Here is a 25,629-nt window from a genome sequence, read left to right on the forward strand (position 1 = left end):
GCAAAAATTTAGCATTTAGCAACAAACCACGTTCACAAAATGTATGTGAAATAATTCTTTGTTACTTTTGATCAGATTAACAGCAATATTTGTGATTTTTATTCTCATAATGTTCAATCTAAATGTTGAATATTAAATCTAAATCTTAATGGTAAATGTTAAATCTAAATGTTAAATGTTAGATCTAAATGTTCAATTTTAAATCTAAAGAGAAAAAAACATCACACATTTCAGAAGTCTTGCTTTAAATCTGGTCTAAAGTAACAATAAATAAATTTATCCACATACGTTTTGTTGCTAAATGTTGCAAAAAGTTTTTTTTCTTTAGCATGAGCAACTTTACAATCGGCGCCTCATACTTATTGACAAGATAATTTAGCATAGTTCATAGGCCTACATAAAATAATGTTTTTATAGTTGTCTGATATTGTGAATTAAGGAAGATGATTAGGGCCAATTTTGGTAGAGAAAACACGTTTAGGCAAATCAAGAATAAAGTAGAAATGTAGAGAATAAAGTGGAAATGTCCAGATGAAAGATGAAATTTCAAGAAGAAATTAGGGCCAATTCACCATATACAGTACTTCAACAGTCTTCATCCAAACTGGCCCTAATCTGTTTCCGTAGCTCCTCAATAGCCACAGATGAACTGAATGCTCCACCTCTAACAAACTTAACTGGTTTTTCTTTCTGAACGATTAAGCTTTTGGCAATATTTCTTCAAAGTCCTTAAAGAGATCACAGCACCGTGTTTATGAGCTAAAAGAGAAAAAATCTCTTGGTTATGAAACCCAACTTTGAAGTGAAATTTAACGCATTCATCGATCGGCTCTTTGTTGTCATATGGCCCTAGTCAGCTTCCGTAGATTTGACTTCATTAGCAAACTTTTGACTTTTATCACGATATTGTATTGTTTTTTTAGAAATTTCAACTTTAATCTCCTTTTTGGATTTTAATCTTGACATTATACTTACTTTAATCATTTCGACTTTATTATTGATTTGCCCCAAATTATTTTCTCTATCAAATTTGGCCCTAATTATCTTACGTAGTGAAACAAAGCTCAGTGTTAAGGTTATTTTAGAACGGACCATGTAGTTGTATGTTGTCCCACAGTGAAAAGTGTGTGTTGGACAGTTTACTGTATGTGTGTGTGTGTGTGTGTGTGTGTGTTGGACAGTTTACTCTATGTGTGTGTGTGTGTGTGTGTGTGTGCGTGTGTGTGTGTGTGTGTGTGTGTGTGTGTGTGTGTGCGTGTGTGTGTGTGTGTGCGTGCGTGCGTGCGTGCGTGTGTGTGTGCGTGTGCACTATCTATCCTGGTCATTTAATGAGTATGATGGGTTCCACATCCTTGAACAAAAATCCCACAAATAAGTAATTCATCTCTAAGGTACGCTGCACATTGTCTGAATTACAATTATACGCTACTGCATCGCCTAATAAATGATGATTGATTTAACTGCATATTTAAAAAGAATGAAGGACATTTTATTTTTCTTGTAGAAATATTTTAATTGGCACCTATAATAAAGTATGGCATCTTTGACAACAAATTACATAATGATAGATAGATAGATAGATAGATAGATCGATAGATAGATAGATAGATAGATAGATAGATAGATAGATAGATAGACATCTCTATATACAGTATAAGCTGATCTGCAGAAAGTCATTACTTGATGGTGCATTGTGGGTGTTTTTCACAGGAATTACACTAACATTCTTCATGGTGACAGGGCTTACCATAACTCATTCTTAACTCCCCGGGGATGCCCAGAACCGTACGAACTGAGGACATGTGCAGAGTGCACTCACTGAATCCATCCTCTAAAATCTAAATGAACAAGAGGTAAAAAACAAACCCTGACACAAAGAGGCACTGAAAGAACAAGAGAAGATCAGAGTGGATAGTTTTAGTTCTACTGTTACTTAGAGGGTTTGGTTATATTTGGGTCAGAATGAGTTGGTAGAGAAGCTGAAAGTTTTCTCACGGAACATTTTTTAAGGGGATTTGATGCTGTTAGATACTCTAATAACCATCATTCATTCATATCTTTATACAACATACCACCCCTAATTTAATGTGCACTATATAGAACTTACGATTAGCACCTTCTGGCACAGGGCTGTTCAGGGGCCAATTACAGAGAAGTTTATCTTAAGTGGGTCGCAGATTTTAGGTGGGAAATCATTATTGTGCTCTAGTTTTTCACTACCATGTATAAATTAATTTTAAAACATGTACAACACTGATAAGATAAGTGACAGATATCAGTCCCTACAGGATCTTCACTTTCAATGTATTTGATTTTGTGACCCATTTTTAATGTAAATTGGGGAAATTTTGTGAAATAATTTGAAGAAAATTACAGGATTTGGGAAAAATTGAGAGATCTTTTAACAATTTGAGATTAATAATGACATCATGTGATATAAGCATGGGGAAACTGTGAGCCCTGCAAATATTGTGGAGTTTCATTGAATTTGTTTATTAATTTAATCAAGTTGAGATATCTATAACTGAATCAATTGGTCATTTACAATGATTCATGGTTTCTCTGACTTTTTAACTTTTTCCTGCCGGCCGAAAAGGTGGGATTTGCTCCCCGGGTCTTGAGTTTGGCACGTGTGAGCTAGAGCAGGGATTCTCAACTGGTGGGTCGGGACCCAAAAGTGGGTCGCGGACCTGTACTGAATGGGTCAACAGCTGGTCAAAAATAAATAAATCCTTAAAGTCTCTCATGTTGGACTCGTCTTTTATTTTGACAGGCATGCTGTGAAGTGCATGTTGCACAGGAAAATATATAGATTTACGTTTAAAAAAAAAAAAAGAAAGTATGTTTTCAACAGCTATTTTTCAAAAAATGTGGGTTGCGATTTAATGGACGTGGAAAAATTTGGGTCCCAGGGTTAGACCGGTTGAGAACCCCTGATCTAGAGAACAGTGGTTCCCCAACTTGTCACAGTGCCGTACCCCTTCAGACATTTAATACGAAGCCATGTACCCCCTACTCATACACACTTAAAAAACATAATAACAAAATTTTACATACAATGTAGCTCTGGAGTGAAATTTGCTCCTGATTTTTACCTATCCTGTTAAGGAATATTATATATTTAAAAAAGAATAAGAATCTGTAAACAACTTCACTCAGAATTATCACTTGTTTGCTTCATTAATTAATTAGCCTTAATAAATCCATCTTTTTAAAATAAATACATAAATCAAACATTTGTTGATTAAACATATAACAGTAATGACACATATTCATCACCCTGAAACTGTAATGAGAAGGATGAGGTTGAGGGGATGAACAATGTTTGGATGAATTTCATATTTGTGCTTTTTGGATGAGATTGTTTCTCTGTCTGAGGCTGTATGAGGGGGTGCTGCATCTGCTCGTAGCTCAGCTATCCACAAGTGTAGCACTGCTAGCATCTTGGTCCACCATACACCTTGAGTATTGCCTGTTGGTGACACTTCAACAGTGGGCTGACTAGTGGTAGCAGTCCATGTAGAAGGACAATTATCTCATTCATTTTCAATGGTTAGCTGCACATGATGGAATGTCATAGGTGTCAATCAGTCAATTAGATTTAACTTAAGTCTATGCGAGAGCAGAATGACTGGTCATGTACTGAATTTACTCACCACTAGAGGGCAGTATTACAGAGACCAATGTGTGCAATTTGTGGCAATGCATGGAGGCTCCTGACTGCTGCACTATTTATATTCAAGTTTCCAATGTTTTCACACTGTTTTTAAAGACGGTGTTAAGCAAATTCTGACATTTTCTTCTAAACACATTAAATAGGTCATGAATGTATTCCTTAAAACATGTACAAAGCCATTCAACCATTTATAATTTAATTGTGGATCTAGGCTTCACAAACTGTATTTCCAAATTCTGGGTTCAGGATTTAATGAGCGTTACGTAACGCTACCCTCATTAGCGTAAACCTGACCCTGCTGCTGAAGCACACCAAACTTCCACGGCCTCCAGCGGGGGCAATTCGGCCCTTATCCAAAAACAAACACGGGGGAATAAAACGCGTCCGTTGGTGCCACATTTTCAATGAAATGAGCACGTTTATACACTGCAATTTTGTTTTTTGCCTCTAGCAGGCGCAGTTTTGACTCTACCCAGGAGGGATGCACGTATTCGGACTCGGGGGGAGCAGACGTCCTTTCCGCTGACCCCTCGTTTGGCCCAATCCGAACACTTTTGGAATCACTATCGAAGCTGGAGCCGCTTTCACATTGCTCTTTCCCATAGACACAGTAAGGAGGCGGTGCCCTTCCCGCGTGTGAACGTGGTTTCAGCGCCTCTAACTGACACACCCCCAGCGCCTCAGGACAGAGAGAAGTGCTTATTTTTCCATGATTTTGAGACCTAATTTTATATACTTTTTATTAACACAATTTTTTTCTTCTTTCAAATTTGGATCAGTGGTCAATGACATGTTTCTGTGGTGTGACAAACTCATAACACAAATGTATTTCTGCTTTACATGGACTTGAATTTCTCTTCTTGTAACCCCAATGACAATTTGCGTACCCCTGGGGGTACCCGTACCCCATGTTGGGAACCTAGGTAGTAGGGCTGGGCGATATGGACCAAAAGTCATATCTGGATATTTTTTCTCAAAATGGCCTTATTTGATATAAATCTTGATATTTTTAATTCAAATAAAGTCTGACTCAAAAGACAATTCTGGGTGAAATTTGCTGATAAAGATGAAAACACAGGCACATTTATTAACACACGATATGTGCCACTTTTGACTTTTTCTCCTATAGGGCAGTGTTTCTCAAATGGGGGTATGCGATGGCACTACAGGGGGTACTTGAAAGAGGGATCGAGGAAAATTAACAAATGAAAGTATCAATATCAGTTATCAGATTCTTTAAAATGTGTGTTATCAGTCATTCATTTCATTATTCTCTATCGTTGTTTTATCACAAAATTCTGAGCAAAATGTAGTAGTTGGATAAAAGGGGTACTTGAATTCAAAAATAAGAGAAAGGGGGCACTTGAGCCAAAGAAGTTTGAGCACCACTGCTATAGGGGACAGCATCTTTTAATTCTTTGTTCACATTAAAATAATAACTTAAAGTAATACACTGACACTCACATTTTTCTTAAACTCAAAATTCCATAAGCTAATAAAGAAAGTGCTTTTCCAACAAAAAATAATGGAAAATTAACAAATAAATATGGGGTTATATAATGTACATTTATAGTTAAAATGTATATTTATAATAATAAACAGCTGCCTTTGATGAACAAGTTTGTGTCTTCACTGATTGCACTTTTGAAACTCGGAGGAGCCACTCGCGTTAGTTATTCTCCGGCGCCACCATCTTAGTTTTAGTCAGACGATGCATCGGCGCTCAAATTTTGCATCAATGTTGTCCCAGCCCTAGTTAGAACATACTCAGTAATCCATCTGTCATGATGGGGTTTTATTTTGGAGGGCAGGCAGGAGATCTTGGACTCCCTTCCAGCAGCTTTCTCCTGCTGATTGGACCAGCTGCATCTGATAACCTGCTGAGTATAAAGGTGGAGGCTTTGCTGCAGTTGAGTGCTGGGACATTACTTTTGCTGTATCATAGTTCTTCAGTGCTGTTTGCACTTGTGACCTGGCCTAGGTTTTTGCTCTTTGTGTTTTTCTGATTGCCTCTGCCTCCCTGGACTGACCATGTGTGTGGTAACAATAAATACTGGTATGATGCACGTGAGCTCCGCCTCCGTCCCTGCATTTGGGTCTGCACCCACACATGCCCGTGACAGAATGTCCCAGCCAACAGCAGACCCAGCGGGACCCTCGGTGGAGGATTTTTTTATTTTTCAGCAAGTTGGAGGAGCTCCTGATCTCCAGACTGAGGGAGACTAACTGTCCCCATGGGAATTTGTGTGGCTATTCGTCTTCGACCTGCTCTGGAGAGAGTTCCCGTCGTGGCGAAGACTTTGGAGAACGCTAAGAAGCAGATTTGGAGATTGCTGGGTTCTCCCTATACTCCACTACCAGAGATGTCCTCAGCACACAACTCTCAGGTGCAGTCCAGTTCCCAGGCTGAGTCCCCCTAGCTCCCAGGCAAGCGTTCCTGAGTCCCCCTAGCTCCCAGGCAAGCGTTCCTGAGTCCCCCTAGCTCCCAGGCTAGCGTTCCTGAGTCCCCCTAGCTCCCAGGCTAGCGTTCCTGAGTCCCCCTAGCTCCCAGGCTAGCGTTCCTGAGTCCCCCTAGCTCCCAGGCTAGCGTTCCTGAGTCCCCCTAGCTCCCAGGCTAGCGTTCCTGAGTCCCCCTAGCTCCCAGGCTAGCGTTCCTGAGTCCCCCTAGCTCCCAGGCTAGCGTTCCTGAGTCCCCCTAGCTCCCAGGCTAGCGTTCCTGAGTCCCCTAGCTCCCAGGCTAGCGTTCCTGAGTCCCCCTAGCTCCCAGGCTAGCGTTCCTGAGTCCCCCTAGCTCCCAGGCTAGCGTTCCTGAGTCCCCCTAGCTCCCAGGCTAGCGTTCCTGAGTCCCCCTAGCTCCCAGGCGAGCGTTCCTGAGTCCCCCTAGCTCCCAGGCGAGCGTTCCTGAGTCCCCCTAGCTCCCAGGCGAGCGTTCCTGAGTCCCCCTAGCTCCCAGGCTAGCGTTCCTGAGTCCCCCTAGCTCCCAGGCGAGCGTTCCTGAGTCCCCCTAGCTCCCAGGCGAGCGTTCCTGAGTCCCCCTAGCTCCCAGGCGAGCGTTCCTGAGTCCCCCTAGCTCCCACGCACCCGGCCGCCGCCTTCCCTGCCGCCAACTCCCAGCTTTCCAGAGCCCCCTTTGTACGGAGGTTTTCCCGTCTGCCTCGCCTGGGCCCCCTTTGCCCGGCCCGGCCAGTTGAGGGCTGGGACATTACTTTTGCTGTGATCTTCAGTTCTGTTAGCACTTGTAGACCTGGGCTAGGTTTTTGTTTTTTGTGTTTTTCTGATTGCCTCTGCCTCCCTGGATTGACCATGTCTGTGGTACCAATAAATACTGGTATGATGCACGTGAGCTCCGCCTCCGTCCCTGCATTTGGGTCTGCACCCACACATGCCCGTGACACCATCTAATTGTGCTTTTCATGCAGTATTTCAATACAAAAAAGTCAATAACAAATACATGTATTGATATAGGTGTTATTGTCTGTATCGCCAAAAAAAGAAAACTTGATATCTATTAAATCGCACTATATTGCCCAGCTTACTAGGTAGTAGATGAATGGGGTAAAGGTCATCCTTAAGATGTTAACAATATTGGATTTAAACATTTTTGACAGTCCTTTCATCATCTGACAGACGATGTTTCATGATCTGCAGTTTGGAGATGGTGATAATGACATATTTGCCAGGCCATTAACTGAGCATTCATTCCCATCTTTCCATCATGAATCTAACCAAATCATGTCATGGCTGTATGCAAGTCTTATTGCCTAAAAGTCATTTTTACATTTTAGTCCTGATCGTATTAGCTTTATGGGACTGTCCTGGGTATTTGCAAGTAGGGTTGCAACTAACAACTATTTTAGTAGTTGACTAGTCATTCATTATTGAAACAATAATCGACTAATCGGATGACAAATTGTACAATCTATGTTCCTACAATCTTTTAAATTTGACTTGGGTCAAATTATGACAAATAAAAACAATGAATAAAACAATTCCCAACTTAATGTGTAAACAGGTTCCTTACAAACACAAAATAAATTGAGTACATCAACACTAGAATGTGCTTTAGTAATAGCATTCACACATTATAAAAAGCTACAATAGCTGCTGACTCAAACAGCTCATGGGCTGATATTTTATGGACCGTTTGTGCATATAGGTCACTCCATTAGTGTTAATGTATATAATTTATTTATTTCCTCATTTATAATGAAATTATTTTATAAAAATAAAAAGCACATGAAAAGCAAAAATAACAGCAATAGTGTTTTTACTGTTTAATATAAACCACTGCTGCTGATTCTAGTTTATTTTATCTGATAATGAGTTACATAAAGTTATGGTTGGTAAATATCTCACTGATTTACTATAATTAAACCAGATCAAGCTTGATGATTTAATCATTAATAAACTGAGAACATTGCTAATGGAATATTCTGGTGTAATAACCACAATATTTACATTATTAATGGCACCAGCTTTGTCTGTGAACACGTAAAATATGATTTAATATATTGCGTTTCACAAGTCGGGACGGATGAATAGCGACAATAGTTTTATGCCAAACTTTATTTCACACAACGTGTGACATGTTAGCTTTTATCCTTCCATTAAAGTGTTAAATCTGACTATTAATAAATATGTGACCCTTTGTAGTTTAATGACGGCAACGTGGACTTTTTACTAGTCTCTTCCTTTCATTAAGTGGTTAGCTGCAGGTTCCTCTCTGTCTCTGTTTGTGGGAACTTTGGGTGGATCTGATGGAGGAACGTAGACTGGTTCCCTTTGTTGGGTGGGTGTCTATAGTCGTAACCAAGTAGCGGTGCGTGAGGTGTCGCTGCTCGTCACAGCTTCAGGTAGACTGTGACGAGCAGAGCTACGTGTGTGAGCGGCGTCGACAGCGCTGAGCTCCCGGTAAGAGCGCTGAGCTCCTGGGAGCAGGGACACATTCTTACCAGTGGGAATGTTTTTGACGATATATTGGCCTCTAATCACGTCTGCAACATGTATACAGCTCTGAGCACAGATATATTGACAGTGGGATGAGCCACTCCTCACGAAAAAACAGCTTGAAGAAGACGATGATGACGTAACCGACAATTGTCAACAAATACATTTGTCGGTGACTAATTCTGTTATCAATTTTTATTGATAATGTCGACTAATCATTGCACCCTTATTTGCAAGTATTAAGGCATCAGATGGGGAAAATCTACCCAAGTCCCAGCCAATCTTTTGTCCATCAGCTACTGTAAACTGAGCTTGTTTGCAACATGCCGGAAGGGAAGGAAAACCAACTAGTGGTAGCAGCTTTATCCCATATCGGGGCCCGACCTAACACAAATTCTTATAATACCCAAAATATGATTCAAGTCAAAAAACCAAAACACTACCAAATTAAAGCAGAAACTTGACTTTGTAACACTGTCAACATAAGGACTGTAAAGCAACTGATGAATAAGGAAAAGGCAAACTGTGTTTCTGGAATACAATGTAAAATAAATATTCCAAAATAAAGTTTCTTAAATGACAAACTAAACATGAATCACAAAAAAATGGCACAATGTAACTGTAAACAATGTGCTTCTCAATGGTGGCATATTTTAAAGCAGAAAGCACAGAGCCTAAGAATCTAAACATGGAAAAAAAAAGTTCATACATCAGTTATCGAGCGATTGATTGATGACGATTAATCAGCGATAGACAAAATTGTCTGATTGATTGACCGCACGGGTTCTGCTCTGTAGCTATATCATTAAAAGTTCATTATGCTACACAGGTGGAACATGAGAGGTGTGGGGGATTTTATGTTTGATTTGCTGATAACACTCCTTTGAACCTTTGTATTTCACTACGAGCATCGTCTGCAGGTAATGGCTTGCCTTACAAAGGCAATAGGCTGTTCTATGCTACTGGTGATAACCTGCACAAACCGCCTACAGGTTTTGGACTGATGATGATGATGATGAGTAAAAATCCTTACCTCATTTCTGTAATTGAAATGATAAAGCCAACAAATCAACAGCAGAAATACAGTTTCACCATTTTGTCTTGTAATAATATTACTTACAGTTATCCACTGACATCTTTCATGTTTTCATGCTAAGTAACGTACAGTGGAGCCAGTCAGGAGCTGAGGAAGCATGACCTGCATTGTGTGACAACAGACCTCATCTCATTTATTCCTCCTGTACACTTTCTGAAATGATCTAAACCCTGGGAAAAAAAGATCACTTCAATGCAGATTGGACTCCTGTCTTAAAACATGTTGATACTATGTGATTCTGCTAACCTAAGCCAGTCAATGGGCAGAGCATGATTGGTTCTGAGGGGCTACGTTTGACACTCTTGTGTTAAGTGAGTTATCAGAATTGTGTGTCATGTAATTGTATGCATGTGTAAGAAAATGTGTACGGATAAGCGCTAGGGGTGTAACGAAATTGTTAAATCACGATACGATTTGAAATACGACATAGTTCCCAGTGAAGGGTAGCAAATGTGCTTTTACTATTATTAGTTCTTATTTTTGTAACATAAAAGTTTTGAAAGCTGCATTTTGGACCTGCCAAAATAAATCTAAAATCCAGCTAGAAATGTTCAGCACCCTCTGTAACTTAAAGAACGAGAGAGTAAAGTTGTTCAAATTAAGCAGTATTATTATTTACGATAGATGTTCTACATGATATATCATACAAGACTCGATACATGTACTTTAATATGCGAGATACACTTTAACATGCGGAAGGATAGACTTTCTGGCAGTTATAAATCACTGTTAGACAACAGTAGGAGCATAAAAGGACACATAAGGATTAAAAGCATTTAAAAGTCCAACAATGTAGGTTAAGGCATTAAAAGTCTCTAAAAATATAACTCCGCCCTTGATGAATATGGTAAATGGACTTGATTTTATATAGCGCTTTATCACCACACTGAAGCAGTCTCAAAGCACTTTACATATCAGCTCATTCACCCAATCACTCTCACATTCACACACCAGTGGGACAGGACTGCCATGCAAGGCGCTAGTCGACCACTGGGAGCAACTTAGGGTTCAGTGTCTTGCCCAAGGCCACTTCGACACATAGTCAGGTACTGGGATCGAACCCCCAACCTCTCGATCAGAAGACGACCCACTACCACCTGAGCCACGGTCAGATATATACATATATATCCCATGGCCAAGAGATGGTGATTTTGTCAGGGGAGTAGATTAGTACAACACTGCTCAACGGAGACGTTGGCTTATATCCAGACAAGTGCGCACTGACCCCAGTGTTTGCTCGCTCACTGTTTCAGCCGATGCATCACTACGCACAAACGACTTATAAGTCTACGGAGCATCCGCTGTGTCCGCCATCTTGTAAACAAAGCTCTGAGCTGCTATGGGAAGCAGGAGGGTCCAATGTTATCGCGCTGCTGCGCTCCTTTGAAACTTTTTTACTTGGTTTTATTTTGCGAACCTTTTAATTTTATATTTCGTTACATTGCTATTAAGCGTGCATTTGGTCGAAGTGCAGTGGTGCTTGTGTGTTAGATTGTATTTACTTGTCATTGCACAAATGTAGATGTGTGTATGAATACCAGAGGTGGAAACAAGTCACTGCTTCTCAATTTAGTCTCAAGTCTTGTCATTAAAGTCCTCAACTTTAATTTTCCAAGTCTTAATAAGTCATGAATACATAATGTACTGCAGGTAGTTTATTCAACTGATATACACAATTAATAACTTCAACAAAGAAAATATTTGTCAAATAATAGTGACATAATCTGACACAATGCTTTCATGAACAAATCAATCCTGCCTCTTTTTTTATTCTAAATACTCACTGTTAACCAAACAAACAATAATTATACTGGAAAGTAGAACAAGGTTTAATTTTTTCCACATCAATTATTTGTCACGGTATAATCTTTAAAACCAAAGGATATCACCTTTGGAATAATTTTCTCTGCTAGTGCGTCTTAGCCCAGCTTGCTGTTTTCACCTGCTTCCTGATTGGCTGTCAGTTTGTTTAAAGGTGGATCTGTCAGTCTAAGGTGGTTTGAGCAGACTTATTGATCATTAACAATTATTGCATTTTATCAAATCTTTTGTCATGGAAGGGTAGGAAGTCAAGTCTTCCCGAGTCAATAAACTCAAGGCGTAGTTAAGTCACGAGTCGCTTGTTTCAGTCGAGTTGTAAGTCCTTTGTGATTTTTTCATGTCAAGTCTAAAGTCATCAAATTTGTGATTCGAGTCCAAGCTGAGTCCAAGTCATATAACTCGAGTCCACACCTCTGATAGATACATTGTGTAAAGGTGCGTTCACAGCGAATGCGACTTCAATAACTCTGGTGACTAGATTACATTCAAAATCAATGTAAATGACGCAATGTCAAGTGACCTCCCTTTAAGCAACGCGACTCCAGCAACTAGATGACAAGTCGCTCAAAGTTGAAAATGTTTAACTTTTCAAGCCACTTTGAGTAACGCTTTGTCGCAACATCCAATCGGCAATGAGTTTCTCCCTACATCACTCTCTGGCTGCACGTTCACAACCTTTTGAATTCAAAATAAATATAATTTGAGTGAACTAATCCTTTAGTAACTCTGTAAGCATTTAAACCTTAAGTACATGCCGCTGTAGAAGAAGTGTGCAGCCCTCTCAGGGTCGTCACGTCACTGGGGCAATGAAGCAACGAAGTGACCAAAATGCACGACAATGTTCAATCGACTCATCACAGGCGATTTAAGCAACTATAGTCGTTGAAATCATGTTTGGCATGAACGCACCTTAAGAGGGTGTCTGTTGTTCTGTTGTCTGTCTGTTGAGCTCCATGTGTGAAAGTAAGACTAAATTAATAAATTCTGCAGCACAGCAGTATATAGAGAGTGGATTTGAGAGATTTCTAAAGCTTGGTGCAGGAATACATTTTATTCAATATCAAATCAGGTGACAGAGGCGATGTCTGGAAGGCTTTTCTGGTTATTTATTTTATTAAAGCCATGGAAAAAAGCCTTTTTATACATCTTTTTTTGAATAATTTAGGCATTTCTAACCTGCAGCTGCCCAATTAGCAAATGAGTGACTCCAGCCGAAACCCAAATCAACCACGCTCTGGGCTGTAAATTACGTGAAAGCAACTACACAGGCTGGTTTTCTGAAAGATTGCACTACCATCTATTGGAGTATAATGAGCAAAACATTTTACAACCATCCTCCTGTATTTTCTGCTGATGAAAGAAACATTAGGCTGGTAGGAAATGTCTAACAGACCTCGTTGCATTTCTTTTTTGCTCTGAAGACACTGACAGAAGTGAAAAGGTGTTCAACAGTAAAGTGAGAGCCAAAGGCTGCAGTTTTTGCTTTTCCTCATTAGTCACTTCCCAGTTTGATATGGTTTATTACACGACTGTACACTGAAGCCGACTCACCTCCCAGCATTCACTGGAAAGGCAGGACTTCTCCTTCGTTCCCCTCATTATAGCTTGATTGGCCCTAAACACATGCAGTTTGCTCAGTGACTTATTTGTCCTCTCAGGTGTTTGTTTGCTTTACATTAAATGACCTGGTGTTGGCTTGAGTTTGTGAAGAGAATGCTCCTTCAGAAAGATGTGTTTGTTTTCAATGCAGGATAAGATTTAAATTCAGTCAGAAACTGTGTTGTTCAACAACAATGGTTGAAATAGGTCATGATGGTACACAGAGAGATGGAAAACAGCAATAACGTGGAACTGTGAGGTCAGGTCTATAAATGGGAATGTCCTTGATGGTGTGAATGGTCAAAGCAGCCCCACTGGTACTAAGGGAAGAGGCTAACCTTGTTCATCTGAATCAATAACTAAAGAGGCCACTATCTAAATCTAAATTAGACATGGGCAACCCTTAACTAGGTATTACCAGAATTAGAGATGCATTGAAATTCAAATTCTTGGATGAAACCAAAAACCAAAAATGAGAAAACCCAAGGCCAAAAACTGAAATAAATTATTATGCAAATTATTAGTAATATTGCAAACATTGCAAATTAATATTAATGCTTCAAGAATAAATCAATTAAAAATATGAAGATATTTTATAAACATTCACAATTTAAAAAAAATTAATAATAAAAAACATGTTTAACTTGCCCACACTCATACATTAAATAATATTGTACAGACCTATAACTGACTGGGTATCTGAAAAACAGTCAAATGAAATATGTTCTCATTAAAACAAAAAGTGCATTGAAGTTCTCAAGCTTCTCTGCTTCATCACAGTGACTCGGTGAGCTCTACTCTCCTTTCCTGTGGTCGTCTCCAAGCAGGTTCTCTGTATTTATTGCACATCATTTGTTGTGCGCGTTGCTTTAATCCCGTCCAAGTAATGACCATGAAGAAGTCAATTTAATTTATAAAGCACATTTAAAAACAACAGACGTTGACCAAAGTGCTGTGCAGAAGTTATAAAAGTCTACACAAGTAAAAGAAAAGGAGATAAAATAAATACAAAACCAATAATGCCAGTCTCAATCCGGTTTAAAAGCCACAGCATATAAATAGGTTGTTTTTTTTTAAGGATTTTTTGGGCTCTAGTGGCCTTTATATAACAGTTGCTCGACAGGAAAGGGATCAGAGAGAGAAGAGAAAGCAGGGAATGACACGCAGCAAAGGGTCCCAAGCCGGGAATCGAACCTGGGACCGGCTGCAGGTGAGGAGCTATGGCCTCTGTACATGGGGCGGGCGCTCAACCCACTGAGCTACACACCACCCCATAAATAGGTTTTTAAACGAGTTTTAAAAGTATCAACTGAAATGCAATGCAGAAATTCAGTGAAACATGCACTGAAAGACTCTGAAACCAGATTACTGCTACCGTGTAGGGCTCCATGTTAACAGAGGACTACACGTAACTACAGTGATAACGTGACACAGAAACATAAATCACACTTACGTGCTCCATGTCAAACTTCGCTCAGAAGACGCTTTAGTGCTCAGATGTATTGAAATACAGCCACTCTGAGTCTGGCCCGTTTCCAGACAGGCATGCCCACTGACCGCAGTGTTTGCTCTCGTCATCACAACATCCTGTTGTGTTTATAACAAAATTTGGCTGAAAATGGCCCAAAATTTCAGAAATGTTCATGCATCACTAAAAAGAATGTGTGTTCATGTACAGTATATATCCTGTGTATGTATATGTTCTTATTTCATTATAACAGCTGATATATCGATTAGCTGCAAATGTCCCCAATATTGGTATAAAAATCACACAATTGTGAGGCTTTTTTCTAATAATGTTCAGATTGGTCATTATTTCAAATTCTGACATTAATGTTGAAACTCTCTGATAACACACATTGTCACATTGTTATGACACCCACGATGATAACAGTTGGCCACCTTTGATTTAAATGAATAAATGAAACATTTTACATACTATTGGTCACTGTTTAACATATTTAGTGCCACGGGCTCAATGACATCATCACTGCTGTTTGACTTAATAAGTGCTTTTTAACATTCTGATAAATCTGTGCTCATCACATGGTGAAGTTATTGTTCACAAAACTGATCCAAGCAGCTGATTGATAACTTTTCCACTGGTCAGCATGACAGCAATCTTTCTGGTTCTTTGGACAATGCATTTAATCATACCATCACAACTAGAATGAGTTGAAAATGAATTTATCATGAACTTATCATGTCTTGAAACCAAAAAGCAGTGGTGCATTAATCTTCAGATTTTTCATCTGAATACAGGTAGAACTTTCACTGATGTCTTTTTACAGAATCTCTCTCTAGACACACTGACACGTTCAGGATTAGTGTTCTAACAAGCAACCGGGAAAATGAAGCAGTGCCATTTTTCTCTTCTCGTCTCTCCTAAAAAGCTGACTCCGGATATAGAGCTATTTTAGCTGAGACATCACAGTCTGATTCAGCCAGACAGGTCTTTGGTCAGAGCTTTCTTTGAATAATTGAGCTCCTCTCAGCCTTGGGTGCTCTGCAGTCCCTGCTGTGACTCTTTCTAGAGTTGAACCGTAGCAAATACTGAATGTAGAATCATGGCCTTGGAAAATTTTGCAGGGACTGAAACATGGGAAGAAATGTTTTCTTGTCCGTTCTGAATTGGCTCGTGTTTTTTCTAGGTTTTTTGTTTGTTAGATGGAAAACCTTTCCACAAAACAGTTGTTCCAGTTTTCATTAATGGCAGAAAATAATTAGTAGTAGTAGTTTAGTTTTCCTTTTCTTTAACACTTAACAAATAAGATAGAGATGAGCAATATTATCAGCCCACAGTCCACCGATATTATCATCTCATATTTGCCATAAAATGTCACATGGTTTGACATCTTTATCATTGTGTTTATTGTGCAACAGTGCTGACAGGTTGTGGAAAAGAATAATATTTATATTTCCCCCCCTGACCTTTCAATATGGGTAATTTCCTGTCAAAACTGGAAGAACCAGAAAGTTCACTGTCATTGCAGTCTTACGTTTTAGAACTGCATTCACAGGCTGTAATATCACCAGTTTATCATTTTACCTGTTGTTAGAGCTACTATCTTTACCAGGGAGCAACTTTTTTATTCCTGGTGAGTGTTTTCCAGAGTTTTACTGGGCTTTTTACCGGTGATTAGTTCATATCTCTCTTCTGCTGATTCAAAACTACAATCAAAATAAAGGTAATAATAATAATAATAATAATAATAATACATTTAATTTATAATGCCCTTTTCTTTCCAAGGAATCTCAAAGTGCTACATTTAAAAACACAATAAAACTACACAAGATTTAACACTTAACACTAGCTTTTCCTTTAGTTCAGCTTTAAATGAGTCCAGACTCTGCACTCCTCTGAGCTCCACAGGGAGGCTATTCCAGAGCCAGGGTGCAACTGAACAAAAGGCTCTATCCCCCATGGTTCAGAGCTTAGTGGAGAGGACCTGGAGGAGCCGGCCGCCGGATGATCTAAGGGTGCAGGTGGAGCTTTGGAGAGTGATGAGTTCTTGTAGGTATGATGGACCATGGCCACTGATACATTTATGGGTGAGAAGGATAGTTTTGTATTGAATACGAAAAGGGACTGGGAGCCAGTGGAGGGAGTATAGAATGGGAGTTATATGATCATACAGTACATACAAACTAAGAACAGTTCAAATGAACATTAGATTAGACAAGGCATTTGTTTCATTTACTACGTATTTATGCTGATATAACCTACAAGTGCAATTCAGCTACTAGCAGTGCTCATAACACTGGTAGTAGCTGAATAAGAGTTTGAATTAATTTAAGTTAATGTCTAGCACAGACACACACGTAGGAGTGGGCGATAGGGGGAAAAAAAATCACATCATGATTTATTCTTTGTAAAATCACGATCATCTCACAATTTTTTTTCATTCAAATCATTTAGACTATTTTAAGGTTATTACCAATAAGACAAACCAATACACCTACTTAAAATCATTGCCCTAAATGGAAAAATGGAATAAAAGATCATTTAAAACAAGGTATTTTTCAAATATTTTTTTAAATTGTATGTAAGTAATTTATCAAACTGGTTCCAAGTACAATTAACATTAAACAAAAGGGCTGATATGTTCTTATAGTTACACGTAGTTTTTTTTACTTTAACTAAAGTAGTGTAGCATTAGCATTAGCAACACTTGCTACAAAACAAGGCAGCACATCATTCTAGTGATTTCCATTTGCTTTTTAGGTACAACTCATGTTAATAAAATCCTACTTTAAGCAGTGTTTGAACCCCTCATTTCACATAGTTTGGACAATAATATCCTTTACAAGATAAAATGTTACTGCTTTGGTTACATTAGGCCTGGGTGATATGGACCAATACTCATATCTCTATATTTATCCTCAAAATTGAAATAGGCGATATAAACCATTTATTTTTTTTCAATAGTTTTACAAGAAAAACAATAATGGGTCAAAGTCAGTGGAGCCACAAAGACCCTTTTATTAATCACTAACAGCACAATAACAACATTTTGTGTAATTTTTTACTTTTCCTTCATTAAGGCTGAAATGTGATTAAATTATGTAGTGTTGCTTTTTTCAGGGCAGCTGTGAGTTGTTGAAAGTAGTTTTTAAAGTAAATCACATTCAGGACACTGTCTCTTTAAGAATGCCACAGCAGCAGCTCTGCTAAAGAGAAAGTTAGTTAGAGAAGAAAAACACATGCAGTGTTAGTTTTTTAGACGAGTAAATTAACACTATAACACACACACACACACACAATGATAGACTTATAACATCCTTAAAATGGTACATATTAACTTGGAATCTCACGGAGTAACAGCAATATAAACAGTGAACAATTGGGTAGTTACATACCATCTCAGACGTTGTCTGTCTTCTAGTTTTAGAAAGCATGTCAACACCTCGGCGCGTGTTGTGTGACAATAAAGTTAGAGACTGCTCGTCAGGATCCTCCTTTCGTTGCTTCTGATTGGTTTGTTATTTCATAATGTTTGCCGTGGTTGGTTAGATTTAGGCACAAGGAGACATGGATTGGTTACCTCGGTCAGTCAATCAGAGTTACTTAAGCTATGGCAAGCCATGAGGACCAAAGTTCATTATCATGAAAAAGATAAATACAGTCTATTGAATGGGGAAATACAAGCGTGAGATGTGTGAGAAACGTGAAGTGTGGCGTGTGGTGTGAGAATGGGTTAAATTGCACGACTGTCACACTCAAAGGGTGACGCTTGGCAGCTCTGCTCAAATGTATTAGGTAATTGTAAAAATCTGGGTTGGTGAAATTAAGCCAATGTTTTGGATTGTTCATCTGGTGTTTGCTGGGACTTTGTATGGACGCTCAGATATCCCTTAGCCTTATATCGTCCTCTGGCCTCTTCTGGTAGTGTTTCTTGATAGTTGTATGCCATGCCGGGATATAAATCAGTAATGTATTGAAATACAGACGTTTTTGTCATCAGATAAACAGGAGGCGCCCTTTTATTTACTACTGCTAAAGTGATGTGTGACGTAAGCCCGACTTCCCGAATGTGTAAAATAGTTCTCAACAGATCTCGGGGCAGTGAGGAGTGCTGCAAAAAACACAAGTTTTGGTGATCACATGATTGTGTTGTCTGAAATCGCATTTTCAATCAAAAAACAATATATCATTCAGGCTTAACGTACTGTATATGTTTAACTAGCTGATGGGCTAACCGCTAAGCTAATGCTAACATGCTAGCTATCTTAATTGATCTGCACCACATGTACACATACTATATAACAAAGGGGTACGTTTGTTGCACAATATTGAGAAGGTATTTATTCTGTATTGTTACAGTTTCACAATAATCGTCATTAAATACTTCTGGTTTGTTGTGGAGTTCTTACAACTAGTTACTGGTGTGGGTAAACTAGTGAGGCTGTTGTTTGAAACAACATATTAAATATCAATATGGCACTTTTCCATTACTGAAGTTGAATAACTAAATACATCCAGCGGGGCATCACATTAGATTAACTGGTCATTTCTATCTAATGCGACCTAAAATTAGGTTGGGGAGGATGTCTATGTACAGTATATATTTGTTTCAGTAATATTGGAAATTTAGTGTTGGACAATATTAGCGCATTGGATATCGGCAAAAAGCTTGTATTAAACATGTCTAATTATAATTAGAACAGGTTTAGTTTTTTTATTTCACTGAAGGAATTACTTTCTTTGTTAGATAGTTTGAACTAACTGAATGTTTACTCCAAAAAAGCTAACTCTATCCTTTATTGTCTAGGTGGGGGCCTGTGGGGAGGTGATATGAAGGTTTGAGCGCAAACAGAAAGTGGTGTGTTAAAGAAACCTGAGTGAAATTCAATTTCCTCCAACCCATGTGAGCAATTATGATAATTACACAATGCGGTGGGCGAAGTGGTGGGTTGGGGTTGCAGTGTCAGGCAAGTGAAGCAGAAAGGAGACAAACCTCTGTGAGAGAAGCTGTCTGTGGTCGAGTCGGTTGATGTGTGAGGAAGAGGATGAGGGAGAGAGGAAGATGAGGGTGTCGAAGATTGGTAAAGATGCAAAGAGGGTGTCACTCTTTACCCACCTGCTTATTTCCTCACTCTGTGTTTTTCTAAATCAAGTGTTTGTCTCAGTAATATCTACTATTCGATAAATACCTGACTATCATTTCTACATGTGATCATTTCAAGTTTCACTAAAGCAGAGGCTCTTTTATCAGTTATAGTTTAAAATGTGTGATGGGAAACACTCAATGTTTCAAATGCTTCGTGATATACAGTAGTTGAGTTGTTTGAGGTTGTTCAGAAGTAGCTTGGAAGCGACAAAAGTGTGGGCACCTCTGTTTCAGTAGCTTTAAATTGTATTTGTTGTCAGGATTTAAACATTAAATTAACCAGTTTATTTGAAAAAAAAATTTTTTTTGAATCTGCGGTTAAAAAGTTTTAAAGTAACAAAAAAAAACGTGAGCAAAATAGGGGTTACGACTTATTTGTAAATGTTTTAACTGGCAGTGCAATCTAGAAGGTAAAATATGAGTTGTTTGTGGTGGTGTGTGGTTGGTTGGCGGGGTAGAGAGGATCAGAGATGAATGTGGGTCAGAGAGGGACTTTTGCTGATTAATCACAGCTGTTACATTTCCCCAGGAAGAGGCTAGAGAAGAAGCTGATGACTAAGAACACTGCTCTGATGCACAAGAGATGAAAACATAAATAAAAGAACATCTTAGTGCTGTGTCTGAGAACCCTTACCTGGACTACGGCCCTGTCTAAGTAGCTACACTTCAGTGTAGATTATATAACCATGAAATGTCATATTTTCTCCAGGCGACCAAGGTTGAAAAACACTGATTCAGTGGCTTCTGAAGATTTATTTTTTAATTAGGGGAGACCATGGATCAGGTGGTAGTGGGGGTCATCTTCTAAGCAAGAGGTTGGGGTTCAATCCCAGTTTATACCGGTCTATGTGTTGAAGTGTCCTTGGGAAAGACACTGAACCATAATCTGCTACCAGTGGTTGACTAGTGTCTTGCATGGCGGCTCAGTCCCAGTGGAGTGTGAATGGTTGAATGAGCTGATATTGTAAAGCGCTTTGAGACTACTTCAGTGTAGGCATAAAGCGCTATATAAATCAAGTCCATTTACCATGAATTTTCCACTTTCTATTAAGTACCCCCTGTAGTGCTATCGTGTATCCCTCAGGGTACACAAACCCCCATTTGAGAAACACTGCTTTACATGATCAAAAAGCTTAAAAATTAATGAGAATATTAAAATAAGCAGTAAAAACATCTACAACTAGAAATGCACACGGAGAGCACAGATCTCCACCAAGCAGCTCAAGCTCAGCTAACACGCTCCGGTCACGGTAACATGTAGGGGTGTAACGATACACAAAAATCACGGTCCGGTACATACCTTGGTTTTGAGGTCACGGTTTGGTTCATTCTTGGTACAGTATGGAACAAAATGCAAAACATAAATTTGCTTGTGGTGTATGTGAAACTTTAGGAAACCAACAATGTATTTAACATTATACAGAATATGAAAATAAAGTTTAAAAAAATACAGTACTTTTATAAAGTGCTTCCTGGTAATAATATTCTCAAACAAAAAATACATTAAACAATTTTAGAAATAAGCTTACAGCTTGTTAACAGTTTTTAACCAACAAAAAGTACAGCACAGCTCCAGCATGTAGCCCTTGGTTTAGACCTTCATATTTTTGGCCAGAAAAATGTACTTGTCCACATCGTCTGCAGTAAATGCAGATGTGCTGGTAGTTACAAATGCAAAACATAAATGTGCTTGTTCATTCAAAACTTTAGTAAACCAACAATGTATTTAACATACAGAATATGAAAATAAAGTTAAAAAATAAATAAATACTATACTGTCGTAAAGTGCTGCCTGGTAATAATAATATTCTCAAACAAAAAATACATAGAATATTTTCAAAATAAGCTTTTATCTGCTGCTATAAAGACTTCGATGGCAGTTGTTATAGCTTGGGCCAGATCTGAATTCAGCTGCGTTTGCACTGAGGACGTTTCCTTTCTTGTTGCAGTGATATTCGCACTCGGGTGGTGCGGTTTCAAGTGATTTAGCATGTTCGTCGTGTTCCCGGAAACATACCCGAACTCAGCTGAACAATGTCGGCACACCGCCTTCGTTTTATCCACTGGTCTATTGCAGTATTTCACCTGGAAGCCAATGTGTTCCCAAGCAGGAGGCTTTAGCGACACTGGAGTGTCCTCCAGCACTCGTTTCTCGCTAGCGTTAGTGGTAGTACACACATGCAACTTCCGTTCCAAGCGCAGAAGCTTGGCGGAGGTAATACGCAGTAAAAACATTGAATCAACAAAAACATGATTACAAATCTCCCTCTCAGTCATATCTGCTGGGTTCATACCTGATTAAAAACTTACTGGCAGCTGAGTTTTGAAAACAAACATTATTCCATGTCCAAAGCCACAAGTTCATTGACCTCCACTGGTTTGACATCCTGATCCTACTATTTTACTTATGAACCCAGATCTAGATCTTTATACCAAGAGAATAACTTATTTAGGACCTTATCAGATCTGTGAGATTTGTAAGCATCTTCACTTCTTATCTACTTTGGTACATCTGGGATTTTAAAAGGTTTCAAGTCATTCAACTTCAAATCTTAGCATGAACTCAACCCAACTGCCAGAGATTAACACCTGGCTGGTCATAAAAGGATTAACACATGATGTCCTTATTAAATGGCTGTTTCCTGCAGCTTCTGAGGCTCCTATAGTATTATTATTTTTGTAGTGTGATGCCTTTGGGGAACAATTATTTTTTGGATATGTGCTGTGTGCCATCCAGGTCTGCTGTAGTTTCTTGTCAGTAGAGGCTTGATGTAGTGGAAATACATAACGTATTGCAGCTTCTTGCCTAAAAATATTTTAAATGATTTATTCACACTAAAATAAAATGCAATTAATGCAATTACTTTAGTAGTTCTTGTTTTGTTTTTTTTGCACTTTTCGGCTCAATGTTAAGTTTGAGAAAGAAAACTTTGAGTTCCTAAGATGGACCTTTTGGCTTTAAATTAAACAGTAGCTAATTTAATGGAAAATATTTATTACCTTGGGTTCTAACTGCAGCAATATCTCATTTTGATAGATATTTAAATGTTTTTTCTTCATTTACTTGTTTTCAGTCCCTAAGCTAAAGCAGAACCCATACATTAGCTGATCGTAGAAAAGGATTCCTATACACTGTTTTATGTGGGTGACGCTCACTGACTATATATAGGCTGATGAACTGTCTTCATATGCATATGCACTTTCATCTCCTCATTATTTTCACTCATAAAACCCATGAAGCATTCACCCTGCGCACACTTTGCACCATTGCATCAGTTCCATCACTGGTCCTCAGCCTCTGTAATTTTATTCATTCCTTTTTTCTCTGCATACTAATACCATGCTGATAAAAATACGCTGGATTAAAATCACACCCAGACACGCCAGCACTGGTCCTGCTTTGCCTCATGACAGCTCTTTCTCCAGGGCAAGGAGACAAGAAGTGATAACATTCATAATGAATTTCATATACCTCATCATTATGGCTGCCTTTGTGTGTACACGCTATTCACACTTAATTGCAGACAGGGGAAGCCAGAGTTGATTACTGGACCCGACCGCAGCGCAGTGTCCAGGCCGATCAGATGAAACGTGATTCATCTCACCACCACTCTGATGTCTTTGCCTCTTTTGTTTACTGGTGAATAGCCTGCCTTCACTGACTGCTGCTGGTCATTTGTCAGGACTTGTTTGTTGTTGTCGTGCACCCAGCTGAATCTGAAATGATTTCTCATCTGCACCAAAGATGAGTTATTTGTTATCTCAGCGCAGTATTGTCTCTCTGGTGAAGATGCACATATTGGTTATTCAATGACAGCTTTTGTAAAGCATGGCATTGTCTGCTGCTGGTAGCCCAGGACGTCTTTACACCATCATTTTAATTCATTATTTTGGATGTAAGATAACGCACAACCAGGGAATGATAAATTCATTTTCTTCTTTATATCATTTTATATTTGTAAATGTGGAAAAGTTATTTCCTTGTACTTTTACTTTTTTTTAAGAAGATTATCTTGAATAGCTTGTATGTTCTTGCACTAAATACATTTCAATTTTAACCTTCATTTTTTTTAAAAAATATTGTTTTATGAGCTTTTGATTTTGCTTTAATCCAGTGTTTTTCAACCTACTTTGAGCCAAAATCCCAAGACACACCACCAACCAAAATCTAAAAAAAAAAAAGAAAGTTTGTAGCCTATGTTAATAATATATAGACATTCTTAGTGAGTTGATCAAATAAACACAATAAAAAAAAGTTTTTTATGATCTTTCATATTTCATCTTTTGAATAAAAAGTGCAATGAACAATATGCAATCATTCTTATTAAAGTGAATTGAATACAAATTAAACAAAAAATTATTTGTTGAGTGAAATAATTTAAATCGTAATCAAACTTTGATTCATTGAGCAGCCCTACAACAAATGTAACATTTCAAATGAACACGTTTAATAAAAATTTCATCAAATGGAAATTTTAGTAAAATAATACGGATACATTAATACTGTAAATTTGAAATGGAATCTTACTGAGATTCGAGAACATATTACTTTCTGTAATAAATGATTAGTATCTATTGTCCATGTTCAAAATCATTGGTACTATACTTTCCATCATATGCAACACTAATCAAAGGTAACGTCTGTAGTTGTTTATGGACTCAGTGGGCAAGCCGTGTGTTCCTGTGCTAAAGTTCAGTATTGTTACTGCTCACACACACAGCTGCAGAGAGCAGTGCATGAAAGCCCTCAGCAAAAAGGGTTTTGTTTAGAGATTAAAGTGAAGAAAGACAAGCATGCTCGCTGCTGGTGTCCTTAGTGCTGAACACTGCCCCTGTCTGTCAGTCACGGTACTGTGTTACTTTTTCACTGTGCATTTATTGACGACGCAGCTGACCAGAAAGACTAAATATGAATATACTGATTTTATATTTATACAGAGCAGAAATGCACTGAAACAAGCATACGTTGAGATTAAGTGAGATTTTGCAGAAGTTTTGACATCCAGCCGTTTGCTGCATTTGCTAAAGCTACATGTTAGACTTTTTTCATTTAATGTAGTTCAGTTCAGGCTGTAAATGAGTGGCAGGCAAACTGTGAGAAAAATAAGAGATTGACAGACCAGAGCTGTGAGGATGATGCATGTGCTGCAGCTAGGGTTGCCACCCGTCCTTTAAAATACGGAATCGTTCCTTATTTGGCCATTAAGGGTGTACTCACACTGGCAACCAAGGCCGTTCCTAGCCAGCTCTGTGCATGTGTGAAACCATGGGGGACCATTGTCTGGCCTGCGTAGGTGTGAACTGCACCACAGGGGGGTTAACGGCCCGATGGTCCTGCTGAAACAGGTGGTCCAAACAGCGTGCCAGACTGGCACGGTTGGCCACACAACTCGACCCACGCGCAAAATGTGATGACGTTGGTACCGGGCGACGCTTTATGGCACATAAACATCTGCATTCCAGAAGTGCTCGTTGGCTGATGAAAAGGTCAGAGTGGGCGTTACCTGAGGATATATGAACGACACCACAGAGAACTCATGGAGGCAGAGGACAACGTGACCGTCAGGACTTCTCTTTGCTCAGCCGACAGTAACGGAGTGTAGCAGCTCATCATCAGGTCTGGGTTTTTCCGAGGATTTAAATACATATTACTGGTATATTAACCCATATAAACCAAAAAACGTGTCCTGTTCTCAAAATACCAGTAATATGTTACACATTTGCAGCAGTAAAATGTCCCATATTTTTTGGTTTATATGGGTTAATATACCAGTAATATGTGTTTATATGCATATTTGTACCCTCGGAAATACCTCGGAATATTGGGTTTTACTCGAACCCCTCATCATTAGGTCTGTGCAGAAGAAGACCCTTCGCTG

At 38.8% G+C, this 25,629-nt stretch overlaps 1 protein-coding gene across 1 annotated transcript in view; it reads left to right on the forward strand.

Moving 5' to 3' along the window:
- The window catches only part of b3gat2 (beta-1,3-glucuronyltransferase 2 (glucuronosyltransferase S)), a 72,624-nt gene that overhangs the window by 907 nt on the left and 46,088 nt on the right, over positions 1-25,629 (forward strand). The window lies entirely within an intron of this gene.

Source organism: Gouania willdenowi, chromosome 15 (assembly GCF_900634775.1).
Source record: "Gouania willdenowi chromosome 15, fGouWil2.1, whole genome shotgun sequence".
Taxonomy (NCBI): domain Eukaryota; kingdom Metazoa; phylum Chordata; class Actinopteri; order Blenniiformes; family Gobiesocidae; genus Gouania; species Gouania willdenowi.